The sequence below is a fragment of the Natrix helvetica genome (genome assembly GCF_964273705.1).
Source record: "Natrix helvetica genome assembly, chromosome: 5".
Classification (NCBI taxonomy): Eukaryota; Metazoa; Chordata; class Lepidosauria; order Squamata; family Natricidae; genus Natrix; species Natrix helvetica.
In genome coordinates this window covers 41,216,218-41,229,893 of record NC_138551.1, presented here as the reverse complement: position 1 = coordinate 41,229,893, position 13,676 = coordinate 41,216,218, and the positions used below count along the sequence as shown (strand labels likewise).

Sequence of the window (13,676 nt, the reverse complement as noted above, 5' to 3'; positions counted from 1 at the left end):
GCCATATGAGCACAAGACACTGCCTAGATTAAATTAAAGCACAGAAGAGAAACTTCACAGCTGAGAGCAAACTGGCAGGAGCCAGAAAACTCTACTCTTCCAAGTAGACCAGGGGAATGTGCTTGCAGGCTCTTTCTGTCCTGGGACAGGGGTGAGCAGGCAGTAACATTATCCACTCAAATCTCTCCATGGTTAGTAGTTGTTACAGAAAGGCCCATAGAAGTCAGAAGTTATATAAAGAACTGGTAAGAGAAAGGTTTCTTACATATTTTTAAATGTATAAATACTGAAGATCTGGTCAAATAACATATTGCTATAGATATGAAACTTTTTGTTAAACAAAATATCAAGATGAAGGCTCCCAAACACAAGCTATAGGGTGACTGTGATCTTTTTTTATTGCTGGAAAACAGAACAAAAAAATTACTTAATAGCTTCAGGATACAAAAGGTCTACTAAGAAATGAAAAACAAACAAACCATGGGGAATCAAAGGAAAGGAAGCAAAAAAAAAAAGCCAAAATTATTCTCCTTAAAATACTCTGAAAATTATGGTGGACAACACCTAGAATTAAAAATAGACAAAATAAGGAGAAAGTCATAAGGAAGGCCTGCTGACTGTTGACATTTTTTGTATACTCTGACCACAGGCTTAATAAATTGATAGAGAATACCAATTATCTACATGCTCTCCAGAATATTTGTCTGCCACATCTCTAATTTTATTCTGAAAATGTTAGCAAGCAAACCCTAAATATAAGCACAAACATAGAAAGAGAAGACCAAGTGGAAATATCTACAGACTTTAATAGAACTTGGAAAATGTTTGGAATCTAATTACAGCTCTATGGTTGAGGTAGTTCCTTGAAGAGGAAAGTCGCTCCAGAGCTGTAGGCTGACTTAGGACTAAATTTTGGTTACAATTAGATGGCCTCACTAAACTAACTCGAAAAAAATAATCATGCCAAAGTGGGGCAAGAAGGGTAGGAGCCGTATATAGTCTTTCAGTTACCCTAATCTACCCTGTTTCCCCCAAAATAAGACCTCCCTGGATAATAAGTCTTCCCCTAAAATATTTAAACGCATGCCCAGCCGGTCCCCACCATTTCCTGGGGGGGGGGGGCGAAGAAGGAAACATGTCCCATGCACCCCCGCATGCACCTGCCATCCATGCGGCACGGCCTCACAGAGGCCGCTACCGCAAACCCTAGCTACCGTGTCCCTTCTCTTAGTGGCAGCCACAAAAAGAACGGCAGGGCCAGCAACACTAGGGCTCGCAAGAAAGTGCCAGAAACAGAACTTCCAGCCCTCTCTGGATCAGCTGATCTGCAGGCCGAGGGTAAGGGGCCTCCTGCTCCTCAAAAATAATAAGACCTCCCTGAAAATAAGGCCAAGCACTTATTTCGGCGTCAAAAGAAAATAAGAACCTGTCTTATCTTCGGGAAAACATGGTACTTTAGAGCATGCTGAACTCTGGGTTTCCATGAAGTTCTGTTGCTATTTCTGAAACAAGGATTATTTGTTTTTGTAACAAAGTTTAAACTTTGGGCCAGCATTTCAGCTTCTTCAGAAACATCTTCAAGCACCATGGAATTTCATTCCTACAATGTTTATTTGCAATGGTATAAAAAAAAATCTGCTAAGCATAAAAGGTGTAATTTAAAGCTTAGTTATGCTTCCCACATTACATAAAATCTACATTGCAGGGCCACACACTTAAATGATCTTCCTTTTCCAACTGTTATTTCCTCATCATTCCCCTATTGTGTCAGGTTGTTATTATTTCCATTAAAAATAAAGGATGTTCACTGTTTCTCATGTAATTGCTACAGAGATGGTAATTAACTGTGATGAATATCAGTAGCCAAGGTTAAATTAATTAAGACTGAAAAATAGAAGAACATTAATGCTAAGCCAATCTCATGACAAATTCTCCCATCTTCTTTAAATTACAAGGAGAACTTAAAACTTGTATGGCTTGTGCAGGAGCTCTTCTACTCAGGTTTTCTTCTTGTTGTATTTAACCAATTCTGACAGCTTCAAAGAAGCAACGTGCATTGTGTCAGGATTATTTAGAAGCTTCGTTAATGTGTTTGCATTGCATGTTTCTAAGGTTACAGACCAAAACAGATCCAGGTAATAACTAAATGCTGAGGAATTTCCCCAAGAGACAAAACTTCAAGGCTTAACTGTTGAATGCATCTTATTTCAAGAAAGAAGCCAACTCTTCTTTAATTGTTCATCAATCAATTAAGCGTCTCTCAAACGTCCAATTAAGCAGACAACTGGAATTAAAGAAAAGGCATCTTTGAAAGGCCGGCCTCTTGACAGCATTCAAGTGACCACTTGATTAAGGTGTGCTTGTTTGGAAAGAGCCATGAGGTTGGAAAGAGCACTCAACCACACAATTAGTATGCCCTTCAGACAGACAGATAAAAGGGGAAGAGTGGGGGAACCTATCTTTTGTAATGCAACTTAACCTTCACATCTACCAGGATTGCTTAAGGAAGAGTGTGTAGTGCAAAATGAATTAGCCTCACTTAACAGAGAGGATGCCGGTGCAAACACTGAAATGTCTTTTGCCCAGCTCTGTCTCAGTTGAATATGTAATAAGATGATAATAGCAACAGAGATGTACAGGCAATAATGGAGATCATAGCTGCTGCAACACTAACGTAGGCAGTGAAAAAAGCCTGCTCTACTGTGTTTTATGCTAACCACCAGTGAGGCTGACATTCTTATGAAATGGGTGCTTGATTCTTTTTACACACAGAAGCCAGTAGCCTTTTTAGGAAAGAGGCTGACCTTCACATCAGGAGCAAGGAGTTCACCAGTTCAGCAGCTATTGGTCAAGACATATCAATCAAAATGGGAAGAAGAGAAGCAGGCGAAGGGTCAAGGAAAGAACTGTATCTGCTCCTAAGAATGTGCTATTTCACAGAATGAAACACAGATGATGGCTGCTTTGACAAAAGATAAGGGTGATTCTGAAATTATTCTAACAGCTGAAATTTAGCGGTCAGTGGGAAAAAAGTAAAGGGGGTATGCATAAGTACACTAACATGCCCATTGTCCCTGTCATTTCATTTTTATTCTCTTGTTCTTGTATTTGTTTGACAAATTCCAAACAAACAAGTTTTCTATCTTAGGAGTTTTAAAAAAGGAGTATAACAACCAGATGACTACAAAGAATATAAATCTTTCCATTGCCCACCAGATAGAACTGAAAAGGCTTCTTGAATGAGAAGCGAAATGTTTTCAAGGAAAAAACAGCAAATACATCATTTACATCATTTAGGAGATGGAAAATCAAAATTCCAAAATTACGTTTTTCCCATTTATTGAACAGATTCTAAGTTTTAAGGCTATGACAACTCACTCAGCTGTATCATTAACAGTCCATTTAATAAATCTTTCAGATTATCTAAAGTAAGGTCCTCAACAGTGGTGGGTTTCAAAAATTTTTAGAATCTCTTCTGTAGGTGTTGCCTGCTTTGTGGGAGTGGCTTTGCTGGCCATGTGACTGGGTGGGAGTGGTTTGCCGGCCATGTGACTGGGTGGGAGTGGCTTGCCAGCCATGTGACCAGGTGGGAGTGGCTTGCTGGCCATGTGACCGGGTGGGAGTGGCTTGCTGGCCATGTGACTGGGTGGGAGTGGCTTGCCAGCCATATGACTGAGTGGGAGTGGCTTGGCAGTCATGTGCCGAACTGCCTGTTCTTTGTTTTGTGTACACAAACATAAAGTACAATCAGTACAACTGTTAACTCTTTATACTGTATATAATCTCTGAAAATGTAAAAGAGAGAAAACAACTGATGGGAGACTGAAACCCAATAAATATATCCCCAATAAAAAAGAATAGTATGTCGGATTACTGAAAAACTCAGCCAAATGGGAAAATCCAAAGAAAATTTTTTTGGACTTCCTGCTAAGAAGTAATAATTTATATATAATATGCACAATTATTTTAGTTAAATTATTGTTGAACAATTTATAATAGTTGCATCACAATATTATTCTATTTGCCACTACTACCCTACTTCCTAGATGTTCACTATTCTCCCCCCCCCAAAAGATGTAAGGCCACGTGAAACAGTTTTGATGAAAGTTGCATGATATGAAACTTCTCTCCTTTGAAAGAATGTTTGGTTTTAATTCTCCAATGAATCAAAAGGAATGTTTTACGCTTCCTTGTTACACAGCATTGTTTTAGCTTTCCATAGCTCTCCCCAAAACCAACCAAGGAGGATAAAACCACAGAAATCTAATACTGTTGTGCACGGCTTTGCACTAAATTATCTGTATAGTAAGCCAAAAATAGTTAAGATTATAATTAGCCCACCTGTTTCCCCCATTAACATTCAAATACATTTTTCTTGTTCAGCGACTGCATGAGAGATTTCCCAGTCCTTGCAAAATATCACATTACATCCACATAAAGGGAGCAGCAACTCCTCTGTGAATTGGGGGGGGGGGGAGTTCAGCTTCTCTCTGCCATTTAAAGGCTGCAGCAGGGAGATTCCCAACTTTTTTCCTCTCCCTCCATTCAGAGCGGAACTGCTCCAGCCTCCCATACACACACACACGTTGCCCAGTAACCCTAACCTTTGCGCTCTTATCCACGCTCTCCTCGGCTCCTCACGACTACAATAGATGTCCAGAATCGGCTTTTGGGGCTAATGGAGGCTTGGGTTTCCAGCTCCCGCCGCTTCTGGACGTCTATTGCAGTCGCGAGGAGAGTGTGGAGAAGAGCATGAAGGTTCTTGGCGCTCCTAGAAGCTGCAAAAGCAGCTGGGAGAGGTGAGCGGTTTGGTTTAGCCTCCCTGGATATCGCAGCAGCAGCCCCAAGTGCGCCGATCTCGGCATTTTTCGTATCAGGGCGTGCTGCAAGAGGGAGGGAGTGAAGACCTTTTCTGGCCGACGCAAAGGACTTGGTTTTCTGAGCACGGGCCCGCACCTCCACCACCAACAATCCAGAAAAGGTCTCCACTCCCTCTCTCTTGCAGCACGCCCCGATGCAAAAAACGCTGAGGCCTTGCATGGTCCCCAAACTTTTCAAAGACAGTGGCCACGTCGCCTAAGCTCCCGCCGCTGTCCCCACCCCCATGCTTTCTGGTGGCCCTGCGCTATAAGCGAGCCTGGGATCCTTGCAAGGCCGCAAAAGGTCACTGGACTCGCTTATAGTGCAGGGCCGCGGCAGCCCCCCACCCCACGCTTAGTTGTAGCTTACTTACCTCCTCGGAGGCGGCAGGCAGCAATAGAGAGCCAAGCAGGAAAAAAGTTAAGTGGGTTTAGATAGGGTTCTTAGAGGCGGGCGGGGAGATTGTTGAGATGGCCAATCAGTGAGAGGTGGGCGGGGCTAGGATAGTGCGGACAGGCGGGGGGAGCAAGCAATGGAGCGGCTTCTGGATGGGCAGGGGTGAGTGGCGAGCGACAGGGCCGGGGCAGGCGTTCCAGAACTTCCGAGTCCACCGGTGGAACCTCTTCTAACTAGTTCGGTAGATTTGACGAACCGGCTCTACCGAACCAGTGAGAACCAATAGGAACCCACCTCTGGTCCTCAACCTTTTTTTGGCAATGCCCCACCTAAGCATCTTTAAAATCCTGGTGCCTCTCCTGTAACATATAATTCTTACTTTACTCAAAAAGTGAACTCTACTCACGTGAAGGAAGCCTAAAAGGCCAATAACTTGGTTTAAGCAAGATTCAAATTGCCCCCATTAAAAATCAAATTGCCCCCCTGTGGGGTGTGGGCCCCATGTTGGGAACCACTGATCTAAAGGGACAGTTCCAACATGGCATCTTCTTAAAGAGTGGCTTGCAATGATGTCAAAAGGTACAGTCAAACCTTTCCATCAAACTGGAATAAGGTATCACTATAATTCCACAAGACAATCATCATGGAATGGTTGCCACATGATACAGTGAAGGTGATAAGTCAGTTAATGGGTTGCCACATTACAGATGCAAATTAAGGGCTGTGCAAGAGCTATTTAAAAACACTGCTAGTCTAATGTCAAAAGGTTTTCACTTAGCCTTTTTCTCAACATACAATTTTTTTGAGTACATGTGGAGGTGTAAATATGTATAAACAGATATGGGTGGGTAGGTTAATTCAGTTTCTAGAGTGTTACACTTTAGCTCCTAGGTTTTTAACATGACGCTTGTAGGGCAGGCATGAATTTTAAAGAAATAGTCTGAATTAATACAGGCCTGCAATGAGATTGCTCAACTCAGCTTGGTTGCCTGCATAATTCATTCTGTCAAACAGATTTGCCTCACCACAGGCAGGAATGGGGGATTAGGGAGGGAAGCATAAAAACAGTTTATTTTCGCCCTATGGTATGCAATATTCAGATATACCTAAGTATATTCAGTATATGCATCTCCTTATGCTGTAGTGACCAGAGCAATTTCCATTTCCCCTTACAAATTATTTTTTAAAATAAATTTATATGGCCAGCCCTCTCAGATGAAATGATTCCAAGTGGTGTACAATGATTAAAATAAAACAGTAAATTTATAAAAATAATTATTTAAAAAGTCATTATTAACATTAAAATCACCTGGTACAAGACACAATAAGTTAAATGCTAGAGCAGGGGTGGCGAACACGCGGCTTGCGAGCCGCATGCGGCTCCCGGCCAAAATAAATGAGGCTCTTTGCCTCTTATCATTATTTAGTATACTGTGGCTCGGATCGCGCGCTCCCTTTCGGAAGCTGGGGAGGTCCTTTGCAGGCAGCTAGAACGGGCCGCCTGCAAAGGACTTCCCCAGACTTGCTTTGAGGAGCACGGGGCGACTGAGGCTAGTTGTGAAGCCCCAAAGCCCCCACTGCCACCGGAAGAACTGCTGCCACCTCCTCCTCATCCTCCTCTAACAGGCAGCACTGCCGGATTTGCCGCCCGGCGCTGCGGCTGAGATGAAGCCGCCAAAGCTCCAGCCGGCATCTCCGCGCGTGGCAGCGGCGCCTCCCCTCAAAAGCCCGGAGGAGGGGGAGGGGGCAGAGGTAACCCAGCGCTGAGCTCAGGAGCAAATCTGGTGATTCTGTTGGAGGAGGAGGAGGAGGAGGTAGCAGCAGTTATTCTGGTGGCAACTCGTACTCGTCGGCATCTTCAGCAGAAGCCCTGCCCACAATGAAGAAAGCAAAGATGGAGCAGATCCACGCAGATGATGTCGCTGCAACATGACTGGAGGAGGAATTCTGGGAGTTGAAGTCCACAAGTGTTAAAGCTGTCAGGTTTGAAGACCCCTGGGGGTTTTTTTCCCTAAAGGGTTAGGGGTGCAAGGGTCTTGTAACTTGACAGCTTTAAGAGTTGCGTGCTTCAAATGCCAGAGTTTCTGAGCCAACATTTTGGTTGCTAAGCAAACATCGAAAAAAAAATAGAGGGAACATTGCTTCCGGGTCTGTTTTGGCAGGTCACTGCGTGGTGTGGCTCTCTGACTCTCACAGTTTAAAATTTTGGCTCTTTTTGTCGAACTTGTTCGCCACCCCTGTGCTAGAGACATTAAGATAGCCCCAGTGCCCTGGGACCCCTGGACTGGACAACATACCAAGGTCTTGAAGGACCTATGGAACATTAAAAGCAATGGAGCTAACCTCACTTTGAGGGAGAAAGGAGAGTGTTTCATGAGGCAGGAGCCACAGCAGAGAAGGTCCAACTCCTGGGGCCCACCACATGTAAATCCATAACAGATGGGACCCAAAGCAGGTGCGTTCTACCAGATCCAGTGGGACAGGCAGATGTAAACCAAGAGAGCTGGTCCCTCAAATAACCTGGCCCCATACTTTAAATGACTTTAAAAATGGTTATTTCAAGCTTTGAAGATTGACATTTACTAATATAGATAATTCTTGTTTATTATAAAGCATAACTCAAATTAATTTACCACATCCAAATTTATTGCTTCTTTCAAATTCCCAAAGTCCCAAAATTAATTGCAAATCTGGAAATTCATCTGCAAGTATATTCTAATCACTTTCATGGGGAAAGTGTTTATTTTTAAACATTATCTCCAATCATAAAAATAAGTGAGGTTTTTGGGATAGGATGGTTGAGGTGCAGAATGATATGCTAAATGTGCATATCAATTGTCAATCTAATATGTGAATCTTCAAGGCAGCCAATGAATCAGACATCTTACACTCTCTTCTCAGAACTAGTACAGGAATCACATTTATAGTTTAAATTGAAATTTACGATCAAATTATCTCATTCTTACTGTCATTATTTTTAAATTTTCCTTCTCAACAAATACAAGGACACTGAAGGGGGAGAAAAAATTATCACCATAAACGTTTTCTCCCTTTTAAAAAAACATTTTGGGAGATTTGAGACAGCCTTTTTCTGAAAGACTCAAGGAATGAAGCTGTTTTGCTGGCTGGTACTACACCCCTTCAACAAATAATTTCAATCCACCGTTTGCTTGAAAACAAATAGTAAAATTGATGTTTCATAATCAATGATAACCATGTAGACCCTTAGAACTGTATCCTAGGCAGTACATCCAATTTCAACTGAACAAATTAGCATTCAAAGGAGTTACAGCATTACAAAGCAGCCAACAAAAACAGAACTGCAGAGTGGTTGAATAAAGGCCTGCTCTAGGACAGCAAATACAATCCCATTTTTACTTTAAAAAAGTGACAGGATGGAAAAGAGTATTTTTAGAGGTTAGAGCTACAGCATGCAAATGAAAAACAAAAAATTTATTAATATGAATGTGTTTTGGCATGAATCTTGTAAAACTTCTACAAAACATTACCTAAGGAAAGAAAGATGTATTTTTTTTTTTAAAAAGTGGAAACCTCTTTCAATTGCTGTTGCTGTGGCCAAGCAACGGTTCTTACAAGGGGTGTGGGAGGTGAGAACAGGTACCCGTGAAGGATGGTACCTAAAACTGAGACCTTGTGCTCAGGGAAGGGGAGTGGAGAATGAAATGTTGAACAAAAGTTCTGCAACAAGAGCAACATAAAGATGATGTGATCAGTGGCAGAAAGCAAACCTCTATCAATGTAAAAGCAAATGACGCACACAAGATGGCTAATTCTCAAAAGCAGAATTAAACAATTGCCAGTCACTGCATGGGCAAGCACAGCAAATCCATTCCATTGGTTCTGAACATCAAAACTCCCAAGATAGTGTTTTATAGAAGAGACCAATGCTTATGCTCTATCATGAAAGGCTGCAAGGAAAACATTCACCCTGCTAATCCTCCTTTTAAACCACTTCATCTAGCACATTGATTAGCTTCTCACTGCTGTTCAAACGACTGCCCTACAATATGTTGCCTATCACCGTTTAACATGAGGCACCACTGACAGAACACAAGTGCCTTTTCCTGGCGCACAACCAAATTCTTTATTTAAAGTGTAATCTGTTTGCAATCTGTCTTCCTATCTATGGAAAGCAACAGCAACAGCCATCCGACCTTTATCTCATAGTTAAAATCCTATTATCAGCAATGCCTTTGGTAACTATATTGACAAGCTGGTATACTAAAATTAAAAAAAGAAGAATGCTGCAGGAATAGATATCCAAGAGGGTACGAGGTGGGAAAGTGAGTAAATGTATGTCCAGTGCAGAGGTGATATTCAGCAGGTTCTGACCAGTTCTGGAGAACTGGTAGTGGAAATTTTGAGTGGAAATTTTGAGCGCAAATTCGGAGAACCGATAAATACCACCTCTGACTGGCCCCGCCCCAATCTATTCTCTGCCCCCCGAGTCCCAGCTGATGAGGAGAAAATTGTCATTTTACAGTATCCTTCCCCTGGAGTGGGGAGGGAATGGAGATTTTAAAGTATCCTTCCCCTGCCATGCCCACCAAGCCATGCCACGCTATGCCCACCAAACCACACCCACAGAACCGGTAGTAAAAAAATGTTTGAATCCCACCACTGGTCCAGTGCCATGATGTAAATGGAAGATGATAGAGTGGACCTTGTATTGTGACATAATAATACCTCTTTTTGCCAGTTTCCATAAGCTCTTGTCACTGGCTTTGTTGGCAAAGGTTGAACAATTGAAGGTAACCATTTCTGATCTCACATTATTCTTTTTTAAGATGCAGACATCATTATCTTTCCTTTACAACTGTTTTTAAAACCACAGAGATGACTTTCTATAATCTTGGAACATTTCAGGGAGGTGGTATTTATTTAGAAAAGTCTTGTGAGAGCAGAAATTTTGAGAGACCACTTTTATTCCCTCCCCCAAGTATTTGGTATGGAAAATGATCTATGAATGGGGAACTGGTTGAATTATTTGCATGCTTTCGTAAAATAATGAAAAACTGGATTTCAGCTGAATGAAGGTCACAGTCTTCTCCCATTAAATATATCGAGTCCTATTTTACTAATAAGACTGGCTGGAACTCTAAATATAGCTTTTGGGGCTGCAACATTTCACTATTGGTCACATTTGTCTATTCAGAAGAAGAAAAGTTAGTTGTCACAAGGCATTACTAAAGGTCAGGCTAGATTCATACATCACGTGAAGCCATAGTATGCTATGCTTAGTGTTGCTAAAATGTTGCCTGTAAACAATGCTATATAGTTTGCCACAATATACAAAAGCAAACAATTATGGTTCTTTAAGCAAACTATGGCTTAATGCATGTGACAGCACAACATGTTAACTATGGAATAGCCAAGCATGTGGCCTGGAACCAGTCATGAAATTCATTTTTTTTTTACTATTGGTTCTGTGGGTGTGGTTTGGTGGGCATAGCATGGCATGGCTTGGTGGTTGTGGCAGGGAAGGATACTGCAAAATCCCCATTCCCTCCCCACTCCAGGGGAGGAATACTGCAAAATCCCCATTCCCACCGACTCTGTGGCCAGCCAGAGGTGGTATTTGCCAGTACTGTGAACTACTCAAAATTTCCGCTACCAGTTCTGCAGAACCTGCTGAATTTCACCCCTGGCTGGAAATCTAAAATGCATTTTTTAATGAAAGAGATGTCATTCTGGTGAATGACACGATGAACCATAAAAAATGGGGAAATGCATTGGGACATCATGATTCAAGCTGTGGTATTTCAAACTTATAAATATGTCAGCTGTGTGGTTTGCATTGCATTGTTTTGTCATTTGCATCCCTTGCTCTGCCCCTCAGTGGATGCCTATGTTCTCTGGCCAAGAAATTTAAGACAAATTAAAACATCTAAATGTCCTGAAGGAAATAACATTTTTCAGCTTCCAGTTGCAAAGTGATTTTTTTTTGTCAAAAGTGGCATAAAGAAGACAGGCAATGTGTCAGTACTGACAGACAGCCTCACCCATTGATCAGCAAGCAAACTGTCATTCGTGACTGAAACTTCAGTTGATTCAGTCTCTCATACATGTGCCCACAGAGAAACACTCTTCCTTGCGCGACAAACCTCAGCCATTTAGCTTTTCAAGTAAAGTCAAAACTAAGTGTCAGCAATGCTCTGTTTTTTTGTTTTGTGTTTTAACATGGCCCGTTTTTCTCCCACTTCCATAGTACAATTTGTTTTGTGAGAAGTTGAAGAAAAACACTCCAAGAACTGCCAGCACAACTTCACACCACGGAACATAAGCTGAAGCAGTTAGCACAGCTCTTAAAAGGAGGGAGGCACTAGACTTTGCATTCCAGAAGCCATGGAAATGTTAGATTATAACTATAAGGGATCCTGAGACAGGAATGGATCCTTCCCAGATATAAAGAATCATGTGTTGAGAACTTAAAGCAAAATTAAATGTGAAGGGAGACACAGGCACTGATTCAGGTAGAAAATGGCTGGGCATTAAAAGTATGGCTGCTCATTAGGGGGAAACAAGACACAGAAAAGGATAGTCAGAAATCTTTAGGACATGTGATAAGAGATAATGGTGTAGCAGCATCCCTGCCTGTGATCCCGGATTCTCTGTGTGAGCTGGCAATGAAGCTCCCCAGGCTTATGGTTCTGGGAGATTCTAATTTGCCATCTCTGGGCCTGGGGTCAGAGGTCGTGAGGGGTTCATGGCCACCAGCTAAAGATAAGCAAGCAAAGTGATGCTGCAGCTAGAAAGCCAAAACAATATTACATTAACACAGTGTTTCTCAATCTTGGCCACTTGGAGATGTCTGGACTTCAACTCCCAGAATTCCCCAGATTCGCTGGCTGGGGAATTCTGGGAGTTGAAGTCCAGACATCTTCAAGTGGCCAAGGTTGAGAAACACGGCTTAACCGAAGTGCTGAGGGACATATTTCTATTGTACTGTACATTCATTAGACCTCTGTTCTAATGAGGCATTCTAAGCACAATTCCTTAAAGGAAAGATGAAGAGGGAAAAGCTGGAGAATGTCCAGAGGAAAGCTACCAGAGAATAAGAGTTCAGAAGCCAATCCATATGAAGTATGATTAAAGGAGCAGGATATCTTTAGCTTGCAAAACAGAACACTGAACACTGAAGGGAGATATGATAATAGTCTATAAATATCTAAAAGCTTGCCACTTGCAGGAAGGACAGATCTTTTCTGTTGAAACACAGAGCAGTGCAAGGAACAAAGGGTTGAAATTTTTAAAAAGGAGAGTTAAAAACCTGAATATTAGGAGGAATATTGTCTGTTTAGAATAGCTATAGATTCCCCTCACACTATAAAGGTTTAGTGGATAGTTCACAGAGCAAGGAATTAGACAAGATACAAGAAATATATTCTATGATCATACAAAATTTATTTATTTGTTTTCTACAGCTGCCCATCTCAACCAGTGACTCTGGGCAATGTTCATCATAAAAGCATAAAACAAAACATTACAGTAAAAATATATATGGTCACTAATTAAAACTATTGTCGTAGATGTTAATATAGCCAAGAAATGGAGTACTTAACACAAGGGAGGCCTCAGATCTGAAAACATAACCAGAACTTTATGGCTGTACAAAGGGCCAGTAGGGTCAGGATTATCCTCATCTCTGAAGGGAGAATGTACCAGAAGGCAGGGGAGATGAAGAGAAGGCACATTTCCCAATTTCTGCCAGTCAACATTCTATGATTGACTGGATCCCCACCTTGACCAACCAGCCAGACTGCATTGTGTGGGAAGAAACAGCTGGGAGAAGACAGTGGCTCAGATAATCCAACAAATTGAGTTGACTGCTGAATATATAGATAGTCTTCAGTTAATAATTGCAAATGGAACAAACAACTTCATTGCTAAATGACAAAATCATAAAATGAAACATCCTGTGACCATGCTAGGCTTACAATATCAATTCCACTGCAATTATTAAGTGAATCACCTGTGGTCTTGAAGTGCAACATCGCATGACCGTGGTTTAAAATTATTAATGGTTTGACGGAAGTCAACAGTGAAGCTTGCAAATGGTGATCATGTGACTGCAAGATGCTGTGACCCGGACATAAAGCTAATTTTTTCAGCAACCATTCTAAGTTGGAAGAGTTGAACTTGCTAAACAGTTCAGACATTAACTGAGGATTGTACTTTGTATGCTTCCATACATACAAATGCACACACTTATCCTACCCATCTCGCTAAACACTTTTGGAATTAGAAATGTTATATAAAATATAGTAAAGTAATAAGAAGCTAAAGGAATTATAAAGATATGAAATAAGAAGGAAATGTAAAAGAAACTTATTCCATTATATTTCTCTATGCCTGTCTATCCTTGAGAACCACTTTGCCTTGTACCATATCCATATACA

General features: G+C 41.5%; 1 protein-coding gene across 3 annotated transcripts in view; it reads right to left on the bottom strand.

The window, feature by feature from the left end:
• GPC1 (glypican 1) overlaps nucleotides 1–13,676 on the bottom strand; it is a 223,017-nt gene that overhangs the window by 138,337 nt on the left and 71,004 nt on the right. The gene's annotated exons all lie outside the window — the stretch shown is intronic.